Here is a 23,158-nt window from a genome sequence, read left to right on the forward strand (position 1 = left end):
CTGCAGCGGCTCCCTGACCCGGGGGACTCCATGGGTTGCCAGGCTGCTGCGGCGGCTTCCCCACCCAGGGCGCCCTGGGCTGCCGCGGCTGCGCGCTGATCCCGGGGGCGCCCTAAGCTGCCGGGCTGCAGGCAGCTGCTGCCGCCGGCAGCTCAGACTACACAGCGGCCGCTGCAACCATTTAAAAATTTTTGGGGGGGCGCCGCTTTTTGACGCCCCCAAATCTTGGTACCCTAGGCAACTGCCTAGTTCGCCTAAATGGTTGCACCGGCCCTGAATGCAATTGATGGGCAAATCTAGGGGTGGTTATTTTGGGGAGTCACTATATAATCACACCTCATCAATGACTCATACACATACTCTTGTATAAATTACTCATGCTCCTGTCATTTAATTGGGGGTGGTTTGTGAGTGAGACTGTTAGGCTGTTGCCAGCCAGAATAGAGGTGCTTATTAATGTTGCTTTGAGGTGGGTGGGTGTGCACACATGGTGTCTCAGTGGCATTTGAGCAACAGCACTGAATCTAGTACTATGTATTTAAAAAATCCTTCAGTTTTGTTCATTCCAATTGGATCCTTTCCAATAACTTTACCACCCTCTCACAAGCATCCATTAAAAATATGCTGGACAGCTTTGAGCAAGATATTATAAAATGTATTTCACCATTCAAGACCAGCCCTGAAGTCCGCCTATCCCAAATATACATGCGAGTTCATGATTAGAATCAGATCTTGAGTAGACACTATTCTGCTATCAGCAAATAGTTATAAAGTATTTTTAAGGCAACTGATTACTTCCATGATTATTTTAATGGAAGGGGTTTTAAAATTCAGAAGACATCACAGTGCATAATAATATCTCCTAAGATGCAGCTGTGTCTATATAAATTGCAGCAGTAGGATTTCCAAAGTGAATATGGACTGGGTAATATTGCTATATTAGCTAAGTGCCCAAGTTTGGTGAAAATGCTTGGGGGAAGGGATTTTCATAAGCACTGTGCATTGGCTTACCACTGCTCTCATTGGTTTGACTCTGCCCCCATTGAAATCAATGTTGAGTGCTTCTGAAAATTACACTGACAAATTTTACACAGAACTCCTATTTTATGAGGAACACATCACATCTTGTTGCTTCATTAAGGCAATAAAACTGAACTGTTTAGGCTGGAAAACACCATGAATGAAGTAGGCAAAGTGATACACAGTACTTAGAATCATAGAAGATTAGGGTTGGAAGAGATCTCAGGAGGTCATCTAGTCTAACCCCCTGCTCAAAGCAGGACCAACCCCAACTAAATCATCCTTCTTGCTTTGCACTGCATGTTAAGCTTCCATTTATAAATGGTTAACAGATGGTTAATGGATGCCACAGACATCTATGTGAATGTTGCCGATGTGCCGTAGCTGTTTATAAGCACACCCATAGAAGGTGTTACAGATGGTTATAAAAATCTGTCACATTCAATCTCAAATCTAAAACTAGATTAACCATTTAACAATATTAACCTCTTATAAACTATTTATAAATGGAACATTAAGATCAAGGATGATCCTAACTCGCATATTTAGATGTCTAAAGAATTAAACTTGGAGGAAATATTCATAATTGAAGCAAGTTCTGAAAGCTGAACTACTGGTGTATATATAATTTATTTTGTTTTTTTAAACTTAGTGTTCATTCATAAAATTACTGTAATCCTACAAGATCCTATTTTATGATGAACACATTACACTTGGTTTTGCTGCTGTTGGTTTCTTTGTTTGTTGGTTTTTGTTTGTTTTATGAAGGCAATAAAACTGAAGTAGACTGTTTAGATGAATGATTATGTTTTTGTTTTGGTACAAAATAAATATACTGATACACAGAGTACAAATATACTAATATTTATTTTTGGTTTCAGATAAAGACACAAACAAACTAGCAAAGAAGCAAGCAAGAAAAGTTTGGTACGTTAAGCATAATACAGTGAGTAAAGCTTAGCGGCACTTACTTTGGATAGCAATATTAGGGCTAGTATTTGTTATAATCTGCAGCCACAGAGGGTGAAATGAATATGCTTCTCTTGGCTGGAATGGATGACACAAGCATCCTAAGGCAGTGATGTACATGTATATTTAGGGGAAGATGTATAATACAGACAAATGTGACTGTCAGATGACATCTTGGCAATTTCTCTACGGAAAAGGATAAATGGACACAAATCAGATATCAGGAATGGCAATATACAAAAACGTGTAAGGAACACTCTCAATCCTACTTGCTGCCACTATGAGCTAAGGTGGCATACCGGCAGCAAAAAAACTTCAGACCAGGACTTACAAAGAGAAACTCGCTGAGCTTCAGTTCATATCTGTAAATTTGACACCATCAGCTCTGGCTAATCCAAAAGACTGTGGCTACGGTCTGATACTGCGCTGCCGTATCGTCGGCGTACAATCGATTGCTTCGGGAATTGTGAGATAGCTCTGCATCTAGACAGCCGAAAATATATCTCGATCCTGAGCACATCTTACATGATTGCCGGAACTCCACCAAAACAACGGAGTTCCGGATCGACATGGCGAGCCGTGCGCATCGATCCGCTAGGTGAGCACGGGTGAGTACATCGATTTTAGATAATCAATTTCAGCTACGCTATCTCGTAGACTGAAATTGCGTATCTAAAATCGATTTTCGCGCTCGTGGTAGACCTGGCCTGTGAATGGCTTGCCAATTACAGAGACCAGTTCTCCCTCCCTTGGTTTCACATCTCTACTGCAGAACAGGGCCATCTCTCTATATCGAACTAACCTGGTTATCTCTAGCTGCTTGCTAGCATAGATATACCTGCCCCTGGAAATTTCCACTACCTGCGTCTGACGAAGTGGGTATTCACCCACGAAAGCTCACGCTCCAAAACGTCTGTTAGTCTATAAGGTGCCACAGGATTCTCTGCTATCTTGGCAATTAGAGCTGGTCAGAAAATATTTTTGTAAACAGGCTTTCCCATTTTTTGTGCAGCTGCATTGACAAATAAAGGCAGCTTTCTGAAGCTGTATACAGAACATACTACCAAAAATCACAGAGTAAAAGAACAGGGATACTCTACTACCTACTATTTCAGTGGGAACTTATGTAGTTGCATCTTTCCTCATTTACACTCATGCAAACAACACAGAAGAGCCAAATCCTACCCTGATTTATACCCCATTACACTCAGTTGAGTTGCCAAGGGTGTTAAGGAAGGGCAGAATTTGATACCCAGAAAAAGCAGACCCACAGCTGATCTTGCATTTTAAGATCTCATCTGAAAGACCCCCTACACAATACATTTGTTTTCTCTGTCTTGGAAGGAAGAACTTTTGAGTCAACCCCTGACTAGATTTAAACCTGTGGTTACCCGTACTTCAGATAGTTCACAGCAGACATTTAGACCATTGTGCTATCCTCACTTGCTGGGTTAACTTTTTAGAGAACCATCCTTCTAGCTTACCATGGCTGATTGATTTAAATGCACCCATGGATCTGTATAAGACATTACAACCAGATAACTTCCCTAGAATAGGGGGGTTTGTCCCTTTAAGGGCAATAGGCCTGAGGCCAGCCAGCCCTGTTCATTAATCAGGTGCAGCTGAGGAGGGGACTGGTGTTCTCTATTGAGATCTGGGCTGTCAGTAAGGAAGTAGCAGGAGTAGGGAGTTCCCTGGGAGGGGAGGCAGTGCTCAGAGCATGGAAGAATCCTGCAGCAGACCCTGAAGGAGGAGGGACAGATTGAAGAAAAGGGGAAAAAAACCCTGGGAGCTGTAGCCCCGGGTGGGCTGAGGAACTGGCAATGTGGTTTTTTGCCTATGTTTGGAACACAAAACTGTGCCTGGAAAGAGACCTTGGTTCCTTTTGTGGGCTGGGCTCAAGCCAGGTCCTTACGTTCCTACCAAAATGTGATCTGACAAGCTGTGCTGCAATGTGCCATTTCTGTGGGAGGATACTCAGCACCTCACAGGAACTGTGGGGCAATAACCATGCTGCAGTAATGATAGAAGAATATCATACTTAAACCACCTGTGGCCATTTCCAGTGGCAAGAATGAAAATCAATTTGCCTCACAGGATGAGGCATTATAGGCTGTGGAGATACTGCAGCTGGGTTCTATGCCTAAAAATGGATTATGAACCTCCTGCCATGAACTTCCTTTATACCAGCATTGTGGTAATGTGATTTCACAGCAGTACATGTGAGCAATCCATAAGCTCTGTTACTACTATTTTACAGCACCATAAGTATTTGTGCTTCTGTCGAACTCAGGATATGTCTACACTGTGATAAAAAAGCATACAGTACTAGGTCTCGGAGCCTGGGTCAGCTGACTTGTGCTCAAAGGGCGTAGGCTGTGTGGGGCTCAAAATAGCAGCACAAACGTTCAGGCTCAGGCTGGAGCCTGGGCTGTGAAACCCTCCCCTGCCTGGCCTCCAGTCCGAGAATTAACACTGCAGTTTTATAGCCCCAAAACCTGAGCCCCAAGAGCCCAAGTCAGATGGCCTGGGCCAGCTACAGCTGTGCCCTGGGTGTTTTCTCACAATGTAGACATACCCTCAGTGGTAAAACTCCCATTGATTTCAGTAGGGTAGGATTGGGCCTTAAGTTTGACATTACATAACAAGTGCTAGTGACAGACAAGAGGAGTTGGGGAGTAAGAGAAGAACAGCGATTACAATAATCCAGCATGCTGATCCCTTACAAACTCCAAGATGCATACTATATAGACAATAAACTGCAAAAGGTTTTCCATCAACATTAAGTGTCTGATTTTATTCTTAGTTGCACAATTCATAGGATTTAGACACATTCTGAAATCTATATTGATTTACCTTTCTTAGTTGTAAAAGTAAATAAGTTATAGGACTTACCTGTGATGATTGCTTCATTTCGACCTGGCTAGATGCTGCTTTTATACCTTAAATAGCCCTAGGGTATTTATTGAATGGCCCAGGTTATCTACACACAGAACCAGATCCAATGGAGCTATGTCTGTTTACATCAGTTCTGGATCTGAGGCCTAAACTATAACTTTCAAAAGTGTATTTAAATACACCTGCCTGTATTGCAAAATAACTTTACACTTAAGCTTATTTTCAAAGAGGATATATTAATTGGCAGGGTGCAGCAGGAAGAAAGATTTACCATTCAGTAGGCTGCTTTTGTATTGAATCAATGCCCAGGAGGGGTGAGGGGGCAGAGCAGAGCAATGCATTCCTAGAGGAAATTTAAAAAATTGCATAAGGTATTTAGAAGTACAGATCTCATGGGTACTTTTGAAAGCTTCCACACACACACACACACCCATCATTTGGATGAAGTGTAAAATCAAAGTACTGAGAAACTACAAACAAGCAAAGATACTATGGAACTTTTAGTTTATTTTAGGTTTATTGGACTTGATGTAGGGTAAAAGATGGGTCAGGATTTGTTTTGTATTTTGCTCTTTACACAACAAACTTAATATGAAGGAACCATACAGGTCTGCTGGGGTCCAAATAACAGTGTGTAACGAAGATAGTCATCGTTCAAGGACTGCAAGCTACACTGAACACTGGTGCTCTGGTTGCATTCTGCGGTCTTCAAAAGCATAGTGATGAGAGTCACCACTACTCGATTTCCATACACTATAGATTACATTCGTGAGCTGGTAGCAATTTCTAGATTTAGATTGTCTAACCGTTTCCATTATAAAGGTTTCTTTCAATCTTTTCTTTAAAAGCTGTCACACTTCTGTTGTTTTCTGCATGACTTTGCTATTTGGCAGGTAGAACACGTTCAGCCATAGAAGTGCCTTTTCTTTGTCCCATGAAATTCTTTTCAGTTTTTGCTGAAATATTAAATGTTTAAAAAGTCACCATTCCCCTTCTCTTATTTTCAGAACATGCCCATGCCTTCTCTGGGGGAACCACAGGGAGTAGAAACCAGGATGGGTTCGCCTCTTTCTCATAAGCCCCCTGGCCCCAGCAGCCCACTAATCACCCTTATCTTCTCAGGTACCACATAGGCCTGGGACTCTGCTAGTTCTCAGGTGGGGTTGGAGAGCGGGCCAAGCTGGGCAGGGCTGAGCCTTCTATGCCCGCCATAGCCCCGTTCCCCATCTCTATTCCTAATTCTGAGAGCTTGCTTCCAGTTAATGTTGTTATTGCTACCTCTGAGCTATAGGACTCTTTACTGGCCTGCTGATGCATGATGGGAAGTTGATACAATAGTACATAATATACTCCTGGAAGAATGCTGTGCCACTGTGCAAGCACAGAATTAATGTCCCCCACAGTTTTATTTCCCCACCACCACCGCAGAATAATTGATTCTGAGGGCGAGGTGAAGGGAAGTTGCAGTTATACCTTTCACCCACCAGGTGGCTCCAGAAGACAGGGCAGTGGCTCAAGGGCTTGAGCAGCCTTCCTCACAGCACGCTGCCCCCAGGGCCAGGTGGGGAGGCACGGGATATAGTGGGGAAGGACAGAGTGGGGCACACAGAGCTGCTGGAGGGGCACACAGACTGGGGTTCAGAAGGGCTAGTGGGCGGACAGAATGAGGCAGGGGCACAAGAGCTAGTGGGGTGACAGCATTGAGCAAGGGGCTGAATGGGAGCAGGGGTGCATGGCCACATGGGGACGGGGGGGAGGAGGGTGTAGGGCCACATAGGGATGAAGGAGTGGGACTGGCTGAGTGGGGATGCAGGGACACCAGGGGACAAGGGCAGCTATGCCTGGCTGAGTGCAGGGCCACATCGAGACATGTCCAGATGTGCCTGACTGACTGGGAGAGACTAGGGCTCAGACAGAGTCTGCATGGGGGAGGTCCCCCAACTCCCTAACAATCGCCCCCCCCAACAAACTGTTCCATACTTTTCCCACTCACACCCAACAACCCTCCATGTTCACTCCGAGGCTACTTCCAAGCAATTACTTCCCTCTCCCTCAGCTCCTCCATTACCCTGACTCCCCCAAGCCTTTGCACTGCTTCTGAGGGGGGCAGGAAATATATTTCTGTGTTGTAGTTTAAATGAATTATTACTCAAAGTTCTGTATTAATATGGCTAGTAAGGAATCTATGTGTCAAAAAACATTTCCTGAATCTTTTTTGTTTGTTTTAGACATACTTGATGATATTTTGAAAGAAATTACCAAAATAATTGAAACTGTCGTGATTATATTGTGTTATCTCAACAAATAACATATGCAGAATTTTTTAGAATTTTAAAATATTTTGCAATGAATTTTTAATATTTTGACACAGAGTTCCCTCTGGAATAATAATAAAATTATATTTTTCCTTCCCTAGAAAATCTAGGAAATTGCCAACAACAACAACCTGTTAAAATAATCTTATTTAGATTGGAAAATGAAACATTCAAAAGTAAGGGAAAATGCTAGATTTAGGGTTACCCAGGCAACACTTTATTCTTCCCCTCTGTGTGTAGGCATTGACATACTGTCTCTAAATACATAATCAGATACTATTTTTTCCATGAGACCATAACAACATTCAGTGCACAGAATGGGCACAGAAGGGGAAAGACTTAAGGTTGCATGGGTCGTGGTAAATCTGGCATTACCTAGCTTTCATATGCTTCACTGTGCAACCTAAATAAGATCAATTTAAGGTTCAGAAGTGGGGAGGATTGTATGTATTAGTATATTTTTAAAAGCTGAATACAGAATTAAACACCCAGTGCTCCTAAGTACAAATCTATGCAAGTGCTATTAGTTAGCTTGAGTGTCCTGGCCAAATTAATTTGGATAATTATATTTTTTTCAGCTAATTGCTTCAGTTGGAGATATTCTTTAGGCATTGTTGTGTAGAAGTTTTTGTTCTCTGTAAAACAAACACCTGTACCAATCCAGAGGTGTTGGCATTCCAGTGTGTGGGTGAAAGATGAGTTTTTTCCATTATTACTATATATTGCTGTCCTACAAACAATGAATAAGTAACTGTACAGGCTTTGTGTGGCATAATTAAAAGCTCCATAATGTGAAATGCATGAATATTTTATATTAATATTGACATGTTTTTCTGAGAATAACTAGGAAAAACAAAATGTAAATATAAATATGCCTTCAAGTAAATCCTAATTTGAATAAAGTTACATCTCTTTTCACATTAATATGGCAGATTCTGCTCCAGGAACGCATATCAATACAGCTTGCCACGACAATGAATTACTGATGTATGAACAGTTCAATATAATAATTTGAGGATTTAGTAGCCTATCATAACACATGAAGCGGCAACAAAATATTTACTTCACAAAACAAAGTTTAAGACTGATGAATTTATAAAAGTAATGATTTGATTTAAATGACACATTTCAGTCATGGTTGCAGTTCTGTGGGGTCCATGTTGGTCCTGGGATATTAGAGAGACAAGGTGGGTGAGGCAATATCTTTTATTGGACTAACTTTTGTTGGTGAGAGAGAGAAGCATTCAAACTACCCAGAGCTCTGTGTAGCTCAAAAGCTTGTCTCTTTCACCAGCAGAGGTTGGTCCAATAAAAGATATTACCTCACTCACCCTCTCTCTCTGTAATATTTCAGTTGTGTTCAGCAGGGTTTAGAGGAAGCAGGGAAACAGTTTCTTTGATGCCTGGATAGAGCTAACCAACCAATTCAACCTCTTCCTCTTGTATATGGTTATATCACTCCTTAGAAGTAACCTATCTTAGGGTTTTATACTGCTGCCCATCATCATAGTCTCTGAGCACCTTCTTGAAGCGAGAGGCAGAATAAGTGACTATGTGCTGTGTGTGTGAAAGGAAGAATTTTCATCTTCAGAGGTGGCAGCACTCAAAATCTCCTGCTGGATATGGGAAGTTATAGACTTTAAAAAGATGTCTTCCCAGCACCTCTTGGGCAACAGTGAACTTAAGCAAGTCAGAGCAACTGACTTAGTGGCCATTTAATACATTTAGAAAAGATACAAGCACTTTTTTGTTCCCCAGCCATTTTATTTATTATTATTGGGATTATTTTATTAGAAAGAAAGGGTGGCTTTATGATTAAAGCATTGACCTGAGATTCAGGAGACCTGAGTTAAATTTCTGGTTCTACTACGAATTTGTTGAGTGACCTTGTTAATTACTTAAAACTTCCTAACTGTCCAGGTAGTTAAGCACTGGAATAAATTGCCTAGGGAGGTTGTGGAATCTCTGTCATTGGAGATTTTTAAGAGCAGGTTAGACAAACACCTGTCAGGAAAGGTCTAGATTAGTGGTGGGCAATCTGCAGACAATCAGGGTTATACACTGGCGGGCTGCCAGACAGTTTGTTTACATTTACAGCCATCTGCAGCTCCCAGTGGCCACAGTTCACCATTCTCGGCCAATGGGAGCTGCGGGAAGCGGAGGCCAGCACATGCCTGCTGCCCACGCCACTTCTCACAGCTCCCATTGGTCGGGAATGGCAAACCACGGCAACTGGGAGCTGCGGGCGGTCATGAAAATATAAACAAACTGTCTGGTGGCCCACCAGCAGATTAACCTGATGGGCCACAGGTTGCCCACCACTGGCTTAGATAATACTTAGTCCTGCAATGAGTGCAGGGGACTGGACTAGGTGACCTCTTGAGATCCCTTCCAATCCTATGATTCTGTGATTAATCTCTTTGTATCTTGCTTGTCCATCTTTAAAATAGAGATAGTGATATTCGTCTGTCTTATCTATTTAGATTGCAAGTTCTCCAGGACAGTCTCTCCCTTACTCAGCCTCTTCAGTGACTAGTACAATGGGGACCTAATCTTGGTTAGAGCTCATTATGATGAAAACCCAATGCATTTTATGGTTATGCAATGCAAAATTGGTTATGCAACACAGAATGTTTCTGAAAAATCCTTTTTGGGGTATGAGCTGAATTCCACACAAAACAGGAGGACATGATTATGTATTTCATAGGAACTTGTACAGAAATGGCCCTAGGCTGAAATAGGATATATGCACAATCCTGCTTCAGATATTGCATTCAGTATGGATTAATCACTTTTAGTACAAATTCCAAAAATTCTCATGATCAGTGAACCAACTGTCCCAGGCACAAGGAAAGCAAAATGACTGCTTTACAGAGTTTATCCAACAAGATCTCAGAGCCATTAGCTTCATGGTGAATAATAGCTAAAGGAAAAATATCTAGTGTAGAATGAAAACATATTTTGGCCCAAATCCATTCTGTGAATTGCTTGCTTTCTCACTCATAACACTATACAAATTACTTGGCTGCCCAGCTGCTTAGGCCTGCCTGTAAGAGACAAAATGATCGAGATTCTAGTATGGTGTAGTTCACAACCAAAAATAATATCTTAACCCATTAAAAACAAGTTAAAGGGACAATATTAAGTAGTTTAAATAAATATTAAGATTGTGTATAATTGTTTTTTGTATATAGAGACAGCTCCATTGACCTCAATGGAATTTTGTCCATTGATACCGGCTGAGAACCTGGCTCATGGTGTATCCAACCTAAAGAAAAAGTCCTGCCATGGGAATGGAAATTTTCATATACAAGACTAAGATCCCCTGTGATGAAGCTTGTCCATTATGTCCTTAACACCAAAGTCTGAACTAGGAAGTAGAATGAAGGGTTCACATTTATTTAATTTTCCTAATGTTCTTGTGCCTGATTCTCGTCTGTATTGCACTGTAGCAAATCAGGAGTAACTCCACTGAAGTCTATGGACTTACATAGATGTAAAACTGATGTAAGGGAGAGGAGAATCAGACCCCTTGCTTTGTTCTTTTCCTGACCCCCAAGGTCAGGGCCATTTGAGAGTCTGATAGAAGCAGATTGCAGAGTAGCAACCGTGTTAGTCTGTATCCACAAAAAGAACCGGAGTACTTGTGGCACAAATACCTTTGTTAGTCTCTACAGTGTCACAAGTACTCCTGTGCTTTTTGATAGAACCAGAGTGGCCTGAAAGCCTATCACTTTTAAAAAAAAATCTTGCCTTCTGAAGGGGCTTTAGATTACTGTACCGTTTCAAATTTTCTATCGTAGGTTAGTCTTGTTGCTTTTTCTTGGGGAATGCATTCTGGGCTGTGTGAACACTTGAGTTTTTGCATGCTGCTAGAAAATAATATTCTGTCACTTTCATCTCTTGGGTTTGTTGTGAAGCTAGTAAACTATTTGGTTGCCATTTGCATAATCTGACACTCCCCACACTGTGCGGGAGATAGAATCTGGATTGTCTCCTCCAGTCTGCACCTCCTGACAGGATCTGAATCTACATCCTTCCAAATCTCTTAAAACAGAAATATGAAAAGGAGCAAACAACTTGACATTTTCCACCCACCCAGCTGTCGCTTGCTCTAACCAGACTGGAAACATCTGTACATTAGCTGGCATCTTGGCTTTTGTGCAGGTGCCAGGGAAACATGATGCTTACACTTCAAAACAAGTAACACTGCTGGCAAACTGAAACAAGAGAATTTGTTAAGGGTTTGTCATCATTCTCTGATATAATTTGGAAGTATCAAAATTAACATCATTTTAGCCAGTGTGGGTGGAATCTGCTATTCAGTTACAGAAGACTTAATTTACTGGTGCTGTTGTGGGTTTTTAGTTTGTTCCCCCCCGTCCCCGGCCTTTTAAATATAAAATGATGGAACCACGAGTTGAAATCCTGATCCTTTTAAGTCAGTGGCAAAACTCTCATTCACTTAAATAAGGCCAGGATTTCACCTCGGACTTATTATCAAGTCATTATCAAATCAGCATGAGACAAATTGCTTACTGATGTAAGCGGCTTAAGTGAATCAGGGCTCTGGATACGTAGCCCCTCATGCTTGTGTGAAGCTACACTGACTTCAGTGCATTAATACAAAGAGACCCCTGTGCCTACAGAGAGCCTGGTTTTTTCCATATATGAAAAAAGAAGTAAGCAAATAGTAATAGGAGATTAGTGACATTGGTTTTGGTTCTAAAATATTAATAACGTTAAACTTCAAGTACTATCTCTTCTCCTCTGTGCATTATCTCTTGTTTCAGATCTGGTGCGTTAAAGAGAAATGCAAAGTGTTCTTGTTGAATAGGAAATATACAACAATGAAAGAAAACACAGTTAGCACAAGCTGCAATGAATGAAAAAAAGGTAACATGATAAAGAACATGCAAATTGAGATTCTCCTACGCACTTTTCATGGAAATTTAAAATCCTGTTTTTGCCTGGTAACAATGATATAGTATTGTATTAATAAGATAGTCTTCAAAACTAAGTAAACCAGGATATTTGTGCCACAAATCTTATTGATGGTAATAAGATAATTAATATTTAGATGATGTCCATCTACTTTATGACCTTGGAGCTGCATTCCTTAACAAGGTATGTAATTTGTGGTTTTTATCAATGAGTCAGGGTGGGAATTCAGTGCCCAATTTGTAAACAATATAGATCATGCTGTTCTGGAGGTATGATAGCTATGGCTTCACTGACATTAGACAGATGGAAATCTAATCTTGGTATTACAAGTATCCAGTTTATTCATGAAATGGCCAAGATGATAACATTTGTAGAAAATTCACTTCTGAAGGGGTTTGAAATAAAAGACCACAAATAGCCAAAGATAAAAGTAATATTGGCTAAGTACACAAGAACATAACATAATATAATGTTCTCAGAGCCTCAGTTTCTATCATCGCTCTACATATGCCAGTCCATGTTTCTGCACTCTCTTTTTTAAATTCATATGGACCCCCCTTACTGGCAATCCAGTGGGTCCAAAAGTTATCAAACTCTATGGGGATCATAAGGGAGGGGATCAGGGAGTTCCCTAGCGCAAGGTTTGCTGCAATGTTAGATTGCGATTCTTACCACGGCAGGTTCGCTTACTCACCAGATCAGCGGTCGGGGTCACCAGTGTTGTCAGATGCTACCGGTGTGGTGCTCTGCTCTGTTCAATGTTGATATCACTCGGCTGCGTGCGTGTGTTCCCTCTGTGTGCTGTCCCAGCTCTTCAAAGATAGCTGGCACAGCAGACCCGAAGAGAACCCCCAATGACCACAGAGTCTAGTAAGGTGCAAAGGCACGGCGGCCAGGTTTATTGGAGAAGAAAAGCACATGCTCCAGCTCCCCAGCAAATGTAGTCCAAGGTGCTGCTAAAGTACAGCTAGCCAGTACATATGTGCTCCTTGACAATGGACTCAGCTCAGTCAGTGGCGGGACTTTCCACTGTCCCCTAGGCTGGACAAAGACACTGCCCCAGGGATACATTCTTATACACAGGTACAAACAAGTTACACATCACTCCTGACGTACTGAGGTGCAATCCCTCTATGTAGCAAGGTACAACCCCTCTACGTAGTAAGGTGCTACCTCTCACCTTGTACCATGGTTGGTTAGAACAAACAAACTCTAATCCATCATTATTTTACTCTTATTGGCCCTTCATTGCGGATCGGTCAGCCTGTTTCTATGTATATCTGTGTGAAATGTGCAAGTATGTAAGAACGTTCTGATCTCTAGTGTTTCAGCTACCTTTTAGGTACGTATCTTCTTGCAGCAATTAGCCCTTCCTTGCCAGCTTCTGTGAGAAGTACCTGCCTCTGCTCACAGCTAAACTTTCTTTATCTGTAGCAAAGTCTTTACCATTACTTTAGTTCAGGCGGCTCAGGCCCTCATACCGCGGCCTCTGATATCAAGGTATATATCTCAGGCCTACCTTCCTACTACACATAAGAACGGCGCATATCTGGGTTCAGACCAAGAGTCCATCTAGCCAGTATTCTGTCTACCGACATGGCCAATGCAGATGCCCAAGGGAGTGGACTAACAGCAATGATTAAGTGATCCTCTCCGCCATCATCTCCATCTCTGACAAACAGAGTCTAGGACATCATTCCTCCCATCCTGTGCTAATAAGCCATTAATGGACTTAACCACCATGGAATTTTATCCAGTTCTCTTATTAAAATGCTGTTCTAGTCTCTAAGCCTTCGACAGCCTCCTCAGGTCAAAGATCCCACAAGTTGACTGTGCCGCTGCTGACAGAAGAAAACTTCCTTTATTTGTTTTAAACACTGCTGCCTATTAATTCATGTGGTAGATCCCGTAGTTCTTGATTACTGAGAATAAAAGTAAATAACTTTTCCTATCCCACGTTCTCCACATCAATTCATGATTTGATAGTAACCTCTATCATATCCCCCTTAGTCTCCTCTTTGTCCAACTTGCAAGAGCTCCTACGCCTTTTAATTCTCCTCATATGGACCTCGTTTCCAACACTCTAATCTATCTTTAGTTTGCCTTTTATGAACCTTTTCTGTAGTCGAGATATGCTTGTTTGAGATGGTATGCCCATTTGTACACAGTATTCTGAGATGTGGGCGTACCATCGATTTATCTAAGGGCAATAATGACATATCTCAGTCTAAGGAGTATGGTCTTACACACAAGGATTATTACTGATTTTACATAACCGGTTTTTGTAAAAACAGTTGTATAATAGTCAAGTGGAACGCGGCAACACACAAAGCACATTATTCGGTGGTGTGCGATCCAAATTGTACCGAGCGCAGGCTCGATTTCGCAGCGTTGCCATGTGGTGAGTCTATCCGTACTAATCCCATAGTTTCCCACTCTCCCCCACCCATGAGATCTGAGTTCGAGACTCTCAATGCACTGATGGTCGCAAAAAACAGTGTCGCCAGTGATTCTGGTAAATGTGTACACCTCATTCTTCACTCCACTGAAGCAACAGCAGACAATCATTTTTGTGCCCTTTTTCCTGGATGCCCTGCGCAGACAGCAAGCATTGGCAACTCATGAAGCCGTTCGGCCTTTTTCACGTTTCACCTCTGTATGTGTACTGGATGCCATGACAAGAGGCGTACCACAAGTGCTAAACAGCAGCATCATTTCCTTTGCACGGTAGACAGAGATGGTTACCAGTCGTTCTGTACTGCTGTCTGTCGCATATGTAATTGCGCAATGAGCATGAATGGTTTACAGTCGTTTTGTACTGTACTGCTGCTGATCAAGGGTCTCCTGGCTGACCTTGGAACTACTGAGGTCGAGCCGCGGATGCAAAGAACAAAAAATGAATGACCCTTATGTTATCTTAAAAATACTACAGTCTTAGCCTACGAACATAGCGGTTCGTTACAGAGAAATAGAGAGCACAGATGCTCTTGGCAGATCCCCAGAAGATGATGAGCTGCATGCCAGTTCTAGGGGGTGCCCATGCAAGAACCACCACCCGTTGCTTCCCTCCTCCCCACCTTCTGGGCTACATGTGCATGTGGTTCCCCATTTGTTGATTGAAGTAAAAAGATGCAGTAAAATAAGAAACACTGACTATTTCAGTGAGATAAAATGAGGGGAGGAGTGTCCAAGCTGCTATGATAGTTCAGTAAATATCAGAACTTTCTTTAGACATAAGGGGGGGGGCTGAATGGAGACTCTAGCCCCACAGTTGCTATGATGAGGAAGGTTACAACAGTCGTCTTACCATCTACTGGGATTTGACCATGATCACTCCGGTTTTATACCCAGGCGCCCACGAAGCCGACGTCACAGGCTCAGCCAGCGAGCTACTCACGGGCTTGATGACAGCGACGGCTATCAAGTCCCTTTGTACGAGGTACCATCACCTGCCACCGGGACGGGCGAGGGAGAGATTCTGCTATTCATCTCCAGTGCGCCACCGCATCTACGCAGCCACATGAGGTAGACAAGTGACGGAGTGACCATATAAAAAATCAGAAATGATTTTTTTCCATCTTTCTTTCACGAGGGTGGAGGGGGAGATAGGTAAAATTGCACAACCATATTACCCTGAACACCCCAGGACTGTGTTGACTACAGGCATTGGGAGTCAGCCAAGAAGCCAAAATGCGTTTCGAAGACTGTGGGGACTGTGGGATAGCTGGAGTCCTCAGTCCCCCCTCCCTCCCTCCATGAGCGTCCATTTGATTCTTTGGCTTTCCGTTACGCTTGTCACACAGCACTGTGCTGTGGACGCTGTCTATCATAGCCTGGAGATTTTTTCAAATGCTTTGTCATTTCGTCTTCTGTAACGGAGCTGTGATAGAACAGATTTGTCTCCCCATACAGCGATCAGATCCAGTATCTCCCATACGGCCCATGCTGGATCTCTTTTTGGATTTGGGACTGCATCGCCACCTGTGCTGATCAGAGCTCCACGCTGAGCAAACAGGAAATGAAATTCGAAAGTTCACGGGGCTTTTCCTGTTCACCTGATCAGTGCATCCGAGTTCGGATTGCTATTGAGCAGTCACAATGGTGCACTGTGGGATACTGCCCGGAGGCCAATACCGTCGATTTGTGGCCACACTAACCCTAATCTCTCGTCGGAGAGGAGTACAAAAACTGGTTTGAAGAGCCCTTTATATCGATATAGAGGGCCTCGTTGTGTGGACGGGTGCAGCATTAATCGGTTTAACGCTGCTAAAATCTGTTTAAACATGTAGTGTAGACCAGTCCTTATTCTCTATCCCCTTTTTAATGATTCCTAACATCCTGTTTTCTTTTTTGACTGCCTCTGCGCACTGCGTGGACGTGTTCAGAGAACTATCCACAATGACTCCAAGATCTTTTTCCTGACTTCTTGTAGCTAAATTAGCCCCCATCATATTGTATGTATAGTTGTGGTTATTTTTTCCAATGTGCATTACTTTACATTTATCCACATTAAATTTCATTTGCCATTTTGTTGCCCAATCACATCTGGAAAAGCAAAAAGCAGTCTATAGGTTTTCCCAAATTGCATACCAAAAGCAAATGAAACAACTTAAATCCATCTAACTCTGCACAACTGCGCCTTATGTAAATGCATGTTTTTATTACTGTTCCCTTTTCCTGCCTGTCCTTTCCTTTTTATTTGTTATACTCATTGTCCAATTATTTGTTACACTGATTTGTTTCATCTTATCTCATCTATAAGTCATAGGGGTAGGGATTGTCTTATTGGTGTGTTTTTCCAGCAGTCAATGCAGCGGAGCTCAGATCCTGATTATGCCCATTGAGAGCTACCATAATATAAATAATTGATAATACCACAAGCTTTTGCTAGAAGGAAAAATATTTTGTACACAAAATACCCAAACTTTTTATGCAAAGATCCCAAAACATTTTGCGATATTTCATTAAAGCCTCACAACACCCTTGTGAAGCAGGTAAACCTCACAATAGCCATTCTGGAGATGAGGACATTGAGAAGCAGAGTAATTATTTCAGCGTGTAGTGTTTGCTGCTGTGAATAGTCCCACATATTTTACTGCCATTTCAATGGAACTCCTGATAGTCGTGCGTTTTGCAGGATAAGCCCCTATGTGACTTGTGGAAGTTCACATATAATGATTATGAGAGATGGGACTAGAACTCACTAGTCCTAACTAATCACACTTACCCTAGTGTCAAGACTTCCTGCCCGTAATATTACATTGTTCCAGTTACCATGGGTACTTCTAGCGTTGTATTCAGAATAGATACAATAGTGCTAGACCTACAGTGCTAGGAGCAATAAAGTGTGAGGTGGCATCACATTGGAAGAATCCAGGGACTGCTGGAGCAAGTGTGATATATTTTATGTATGGAGAAAAGTTCCACCAAAACCCAAAATGTTGTGATTATTTGGGAACTCTGTACAACTTATGATATTACAAAGTAATTTCTATGAAAATTGCTGTATCATGAATGCGTCTGTATAAGTGCTGACAGGGTTGTAAGCACATCTGTCAGCCCAGGGACAATGGTTTTTCATTAGACATTAACTGCTCAGCTATTCAGGTAGAAATACCTGAATGACAATGAGTTAGCTGAGGCTGAAAAGTTATTTTCTCCAACTTGTCTGCATGTGGGGGAGGGAAGGGGAAGGAGGAGAAAGCAGAAAATCCCCCAGCAGAACAAAGGAACAGAAGTGACAAAGCAAGGGTTTTAAAAGGAGTCACAAGGGAAATCTTTGGAGAGAGAGAGAGAGACAAGAAAAACATTTGGCAGAAGAGGGGAAGAGATGATCAGGCAGGCAGGCTTTCATAGATGCAGGGGGCTGAGTTTATCTGTGAAATCCAACAAGGTCAGAAAAAGAAGGTTGTCCGGGGCGGGAGAGGCTGTATGGTTCAGAAGTCAGCCATGAGGCAAAAAGATCCTGTAATCCCTCAGAGGACCTTAAAGAATGTTCCAGCATGGTGAGAAAACTGAGGTAGGGAAATGTTTGTATGGTTTATTGTTTTGATATACATTGTGTCTGTCTCATGCTAACAAATAAAGAGCAATGGTGTTAGAATCCTGTGCAAAGACTGCATGTGTGTTTTGTCATACATGTATCAGGGGCCCCTCAAGAGGTAATCTGTAAATCCAGAGCACTCATACGGCTGGAGTTGTGGGAGGAGATGTTCAAGTTACAGGGGAATCTGGGAAATCAGCACTAGCATGGTCACTGCTGCATCCCCAGAATATCGGACATTTGGGTACTTCTGGGAATGGCATGGGCCTGCCCCCCACCTGCATGAAATTACCACTGCCAACATGGCTTGCATGCAAGGTCACACCACACCGAGGATAATGTGTGCGAGGTCATGCCAGCACGTCTGGTATTGTCTCAGTAGCAGACAGGAGACAAAACCATAGAAAAAGTATTGCCCTGCTTAGAACTGGATGCATGACCTGCAGAGTCAGCATTGGTCCTAGGGGTTAGGTTGGTCCAGCTGTCCTCAGAAGACAGTGCTAGACAGATCTGCACCCCCAGGGTGTGCTTAGAGCAGGGACAGTGCTTGGACTCTGTTCAGACTCCAGAGGCTTAAGGCACACAGGATCCGGTGTTTGGATCCCCTCACAGCAAATAGGGTGAACTCAGCTAGATCTGTGACAGTGGCACACCACTATAATCCTGCAGTTAAAGAGCTGGGATATGTAGGCACATTGGCCCAGTCTTGCTCCCATGGGAGTTCATCTTAGACTTTAATGGGAGCAAGATCAAGCCCATTCTGCTGGAGCGTCTCTTGACACCACATGTTGCAGAACCCTTTGTTTTCATTTTTATCATCTTACAGACTGTCAGGCCAGATCAACAGAGCTAAGCTGATTTACACCAGCTAATGACTTGGCCTTATCGTTTTTTTCTTTTCTCCATGTGCTCATTGATATCTCATTAATACTTCACTTATGGCTAGAGGAAACCCTATCCCTATGTGAGCAAGTGAAACTGAACTACTGATTTTAATGTACAGTTTCATCAAAAATAACTAATATTAAGAAACAGCATTAATTGGGTAAAGTATGGCCTATGTAAATAATTCAGACCAGAAAACTTGCCACTCCAACAAGCTATTAATTATTTCACCCAGAAGGGACAAACTTCCGAAAAGTAATCTTACAATCAGCCATCAGGACTGGGACTGGGCCATGCTGAGCTCTGGGTCTCTCTCCTGTTTTTGTGAATAGTTTATAGACGAATGTGAATTCTGATGACAGCTGGCCAAAATTAGGACTTTTTTTGGTGAAAACTATTATGAAAATATGTTCATTTAGTTGTTAAAAAAAATCAACATTTTTCAACCAGCTCTAATACGGATTTGTTTTTGTAACTGGAGAGGTAGCCCACCCTTGTGGGCTGAGCAACAGTTCTAGTCCCAGCTCTATCAAAGACCTGATGAGTCTTTGCTTCTCAATGTCCATTTCCCAAGCTCTCAGACAGAGAGAGTGTTCCCTGGCCTACTTCCCTAGTGGTGTTCAGAAGATGTATTAGGTAATGTGAATGTATGGGTGTGATTTGAAAATGTAAGGCAGTATAGAACTACATTGCAGTAAATAGAGCGATAAACCACGGGTGTGTATGTGTGGTATTGCCCTCTAGTGGGTGAAATCAGAACTGCTCAACTTGTGACCTGCTATAATGCTAACTAGAGAGAAAAGAGGAATAGGATAAGCTACACACCATCATAGCCACTTGTAACTTCAAAACTCTAAGGTATAGAACTCAAATCCTCCTAGTACAAGCACAAGGCCCTACCATTAGAACTAATGGAGATTCTCAGTCCTGTCATTTCCTTCTCTATAATATCACAAAATCTATCTTTCCCTCTATCCCCATTGATAAAAACCCTTGAACATGTACAGGTCCCTTATCCTTTTCTTCTGAACCTTATGAAATCATCTCCCTTTCCCATCACTCTGATAGACCCCTTCCTTCAGTTCAACTCCTCACTGGTTTCTTGTCTTTCGCTGAATCACATCAAGCTCCTTACCTCCACTTTTAAGACCCTCATAGTCTCATCCACGCTTCCATCTCCGAGGTATTTCTCCTTCTAATCCTTCTCCTGGGAGCAGATATTTTTTGTCCTCCATTTTACACAGGGAGAAACAAAAGGACAGGAGGTGCTCAAGGTATCATGACAAGTCCATGGGAGAGCCAGAAATAGTGTTCAGAACCCTTGACTCAATGGGGTCTTATGTGCTCCCACTTACACAGGTTTTTCACATGTGTAACTCCATTGGCTTCCGCAAAGTTAGCCCTCATTTACATCAGTATACATGAGAAGAGACTCTGGCCTCATGATTTGTGCAACAACTATACAACCATCCTTCCTTAAGTAGTTTAGTGTATCATGACTCTAGGAGCAAATTCACCAAATTAATATCAAACCCCACAATTTACAAAGTCTGTCAGTAAAATGAATACCAGGGAAACAAACATAATATAGAACTCATAGCAGGAATCAAAATATCATCTCCCTAAGCCAGAAAGCCCCAAATTAAATTTGTCAACTTACCTAAGAACTAAAAGCTTTCTCTGTATGCTGCATTGCTGCTTAAAGATTTAATTAACCACTTCCATTATGATTTATATGTGGCAGCAAAGTCAATCTGACTTTGCAAAGTAGTCACAATCAATATGTATAACCCAATTTCTTACAGAGGCTGAAGAGGTATATTATCAGCACACTGCACTCTTGCAGTGAGGTGTGCAGTCTTCAATTGACTTCAGTGGGACACAAACACATGAATAGGTTCTGCCCTGAATCAGGCCTTACTTTTTTCAGCTAGTCCCTGAAGTTCTGCTTAAAATAAAAACCCTTTAAAATGTCCTCAGCATTCTGAAGTCAAATGACCCAGCTGCCGATGATTACATTTTTTAAGAGAGACATTAGAAGTGACTAGAACTGCATGAGTCAAAATGTTGAATCCTCCGTCTCTCAAAATATACCAAGTATTTTGAATTGTCTGAAGGTGTTTGGGAGGATTTGCACCAAAATCTTTCATTGCTATTCAGTGCTAGTGCCCTAGGATGAAAGGAGGAAAATAGTAATGGAAATCCACCAGACGATAAAAATGAAAGTATAATTTCTAACTACTTTATAGATTTTCTAAAATCTTGAAATTTCAGAAATGTTAAAAAGCCTCACACAGACTTTTACCTACAGCTTTTAAACACTGAGAGCAGCTCATTAATCATCCTGTGTATGTTAAATTCTTGAACTGCCACCCACCAGTCCCTTCTCTTCTCCCTCCCAAACTCTTTATCATTATCTGGCTTCTGGCCCTTCTTTCAAAATGATCAGTGGGTTTTAAGCAGAGGAACTTGATCCCTTCCAACTTCCATCTGAAATGGATTTATGACAGTTTTGCATTGGGACTCATTTATAGGGAGACCAGATGGCAAGTGTAAAAAATCTTTGTGTGTGGCGGGGGGCGGGGGGTAGGAAGTACCAGCTGCATATATAAGGATGTCTGGTCACCCTACTCATTCATATGGTTTTCCAATCCCTGAGTTTCAAAAACTATTTCCCATGGTCAGACATAATGGGTTTGTGCCTATTGGCCAGTGGGCTGCTGGAAGTGGCAGCTAGTACGTCTCTCGGCCCACGCTGCTTCCAGCAGCTCCCATTGGCCTGGAGCAGTGAACTACGGCCACTGGGAGCCGCGATCAGCTGAACCTGCGGATGCAGCAGGTAAATAAACCGGCCCGGCCCACCAGGGGCTTTCCTCTCAGAAGTGGCAGAACAAGTCTGGGAAACACTGTTCTAGGCAAATCTTATTAAGTTTAAGTATCCAAGGAGCTCATTGTACTAAAAATACAAATGTTTGTGTTATTGTGATATTGTATGTAGCTTGTGTAGGAGATATGACTAATGTAAACCTTGGGAAGGGTAATGAGCTTCAAAGAAATCTTAAACAACAGGCTAAGACAAGAATGAACTGTTAGTTGAGTAGGTTTCTGAGGAGGGAAGGAGGCGGGAAATGCAAATTACCCACCTATGGGTCCATCCTCCTGACGCTGCAGCTTGAGTAGAAATCTATTGTCTGACTGACAACCAACTCACAGTCTCTTCAGACACTCAGACTAGATAAAGGAATGATCCTGAGTCATGAGCGTTCTTGTTCTAAACAAAAGGGGTTATGAACTTGTAACCACAGGCAAAGCTCTTGTGGAGTTTGAAGGACTGTTCATTGCAGTGATCCCTTGGAGTCCAGGTGATCTCTGATAAGCTTAGTTGAATGTGTGTAGGGTCTTTTTTGTTTTAGTATGTTTTCTCTGCAGTGGTTTTACCTTAAGTATAAACGTGCTTGCTTAGAAAGACTTCTGTGGTAAGTTAACTGTGGCAATTACACTGTTTATCACCTTTGAGGAAAATAGTAAAGGAAGCCTGTTTAAGCATTCTGAGTTTGCTGGGGAGATCACAGCGTAGGCAGGAAGCAGTGCAGCCTGGAAATACCTCATTTAGGAAGGAGGGAGATGCTGGCCTATGCCCAAGAAAAGCAACCTGAGCATGAGTACTGTTATAATAATAAAAGATATACCAGTCTCCTAGAACCAGAAGGGATGTTGAAAGATTGTTGAATCCAGCCCCCTTCCTTCACTAGCAGGACCAACTACTGATTTTTTGCCCAAGATCCCTAAGTAGCCTCCTCAAGGATTGAACTCACAACCCTGGGTTTAGCAGACCAATGCTCAAACCACTGAGTTATCCCCCCCAAGTGTTGCTGGACTATAGAGGGAAATACGGTGCAGTTATGATATGCACATCCCTGACAAAGTACCCCCTGTGAAATGTCAAGCCCCTGCACCAAAGCATGGGCTTCGAGCTTCACAAAGAAAAGGTCTCAAGAATTTAACATAGGGAAAACAACATTTCCCCTCCAATCTTATTCTCAGAAACGGCCGAACCATTCTAGATTAAACTTTCTAAACACGT

This window comes from Chelonoidis abingdonii, chromosome 5, assembly GCF_003597395.2.
Source record: "Chelonoidis abingdonii isolate Lonesome George chromosome 5, CheloAbing_2.0, whole genome shotgun sequence".
Lineage (NCBI taxonomy): Eukaryota > Metazoa > Chordata > Testudines > Testudinidae > Chelonoidis > Chelonoidis abingdonii.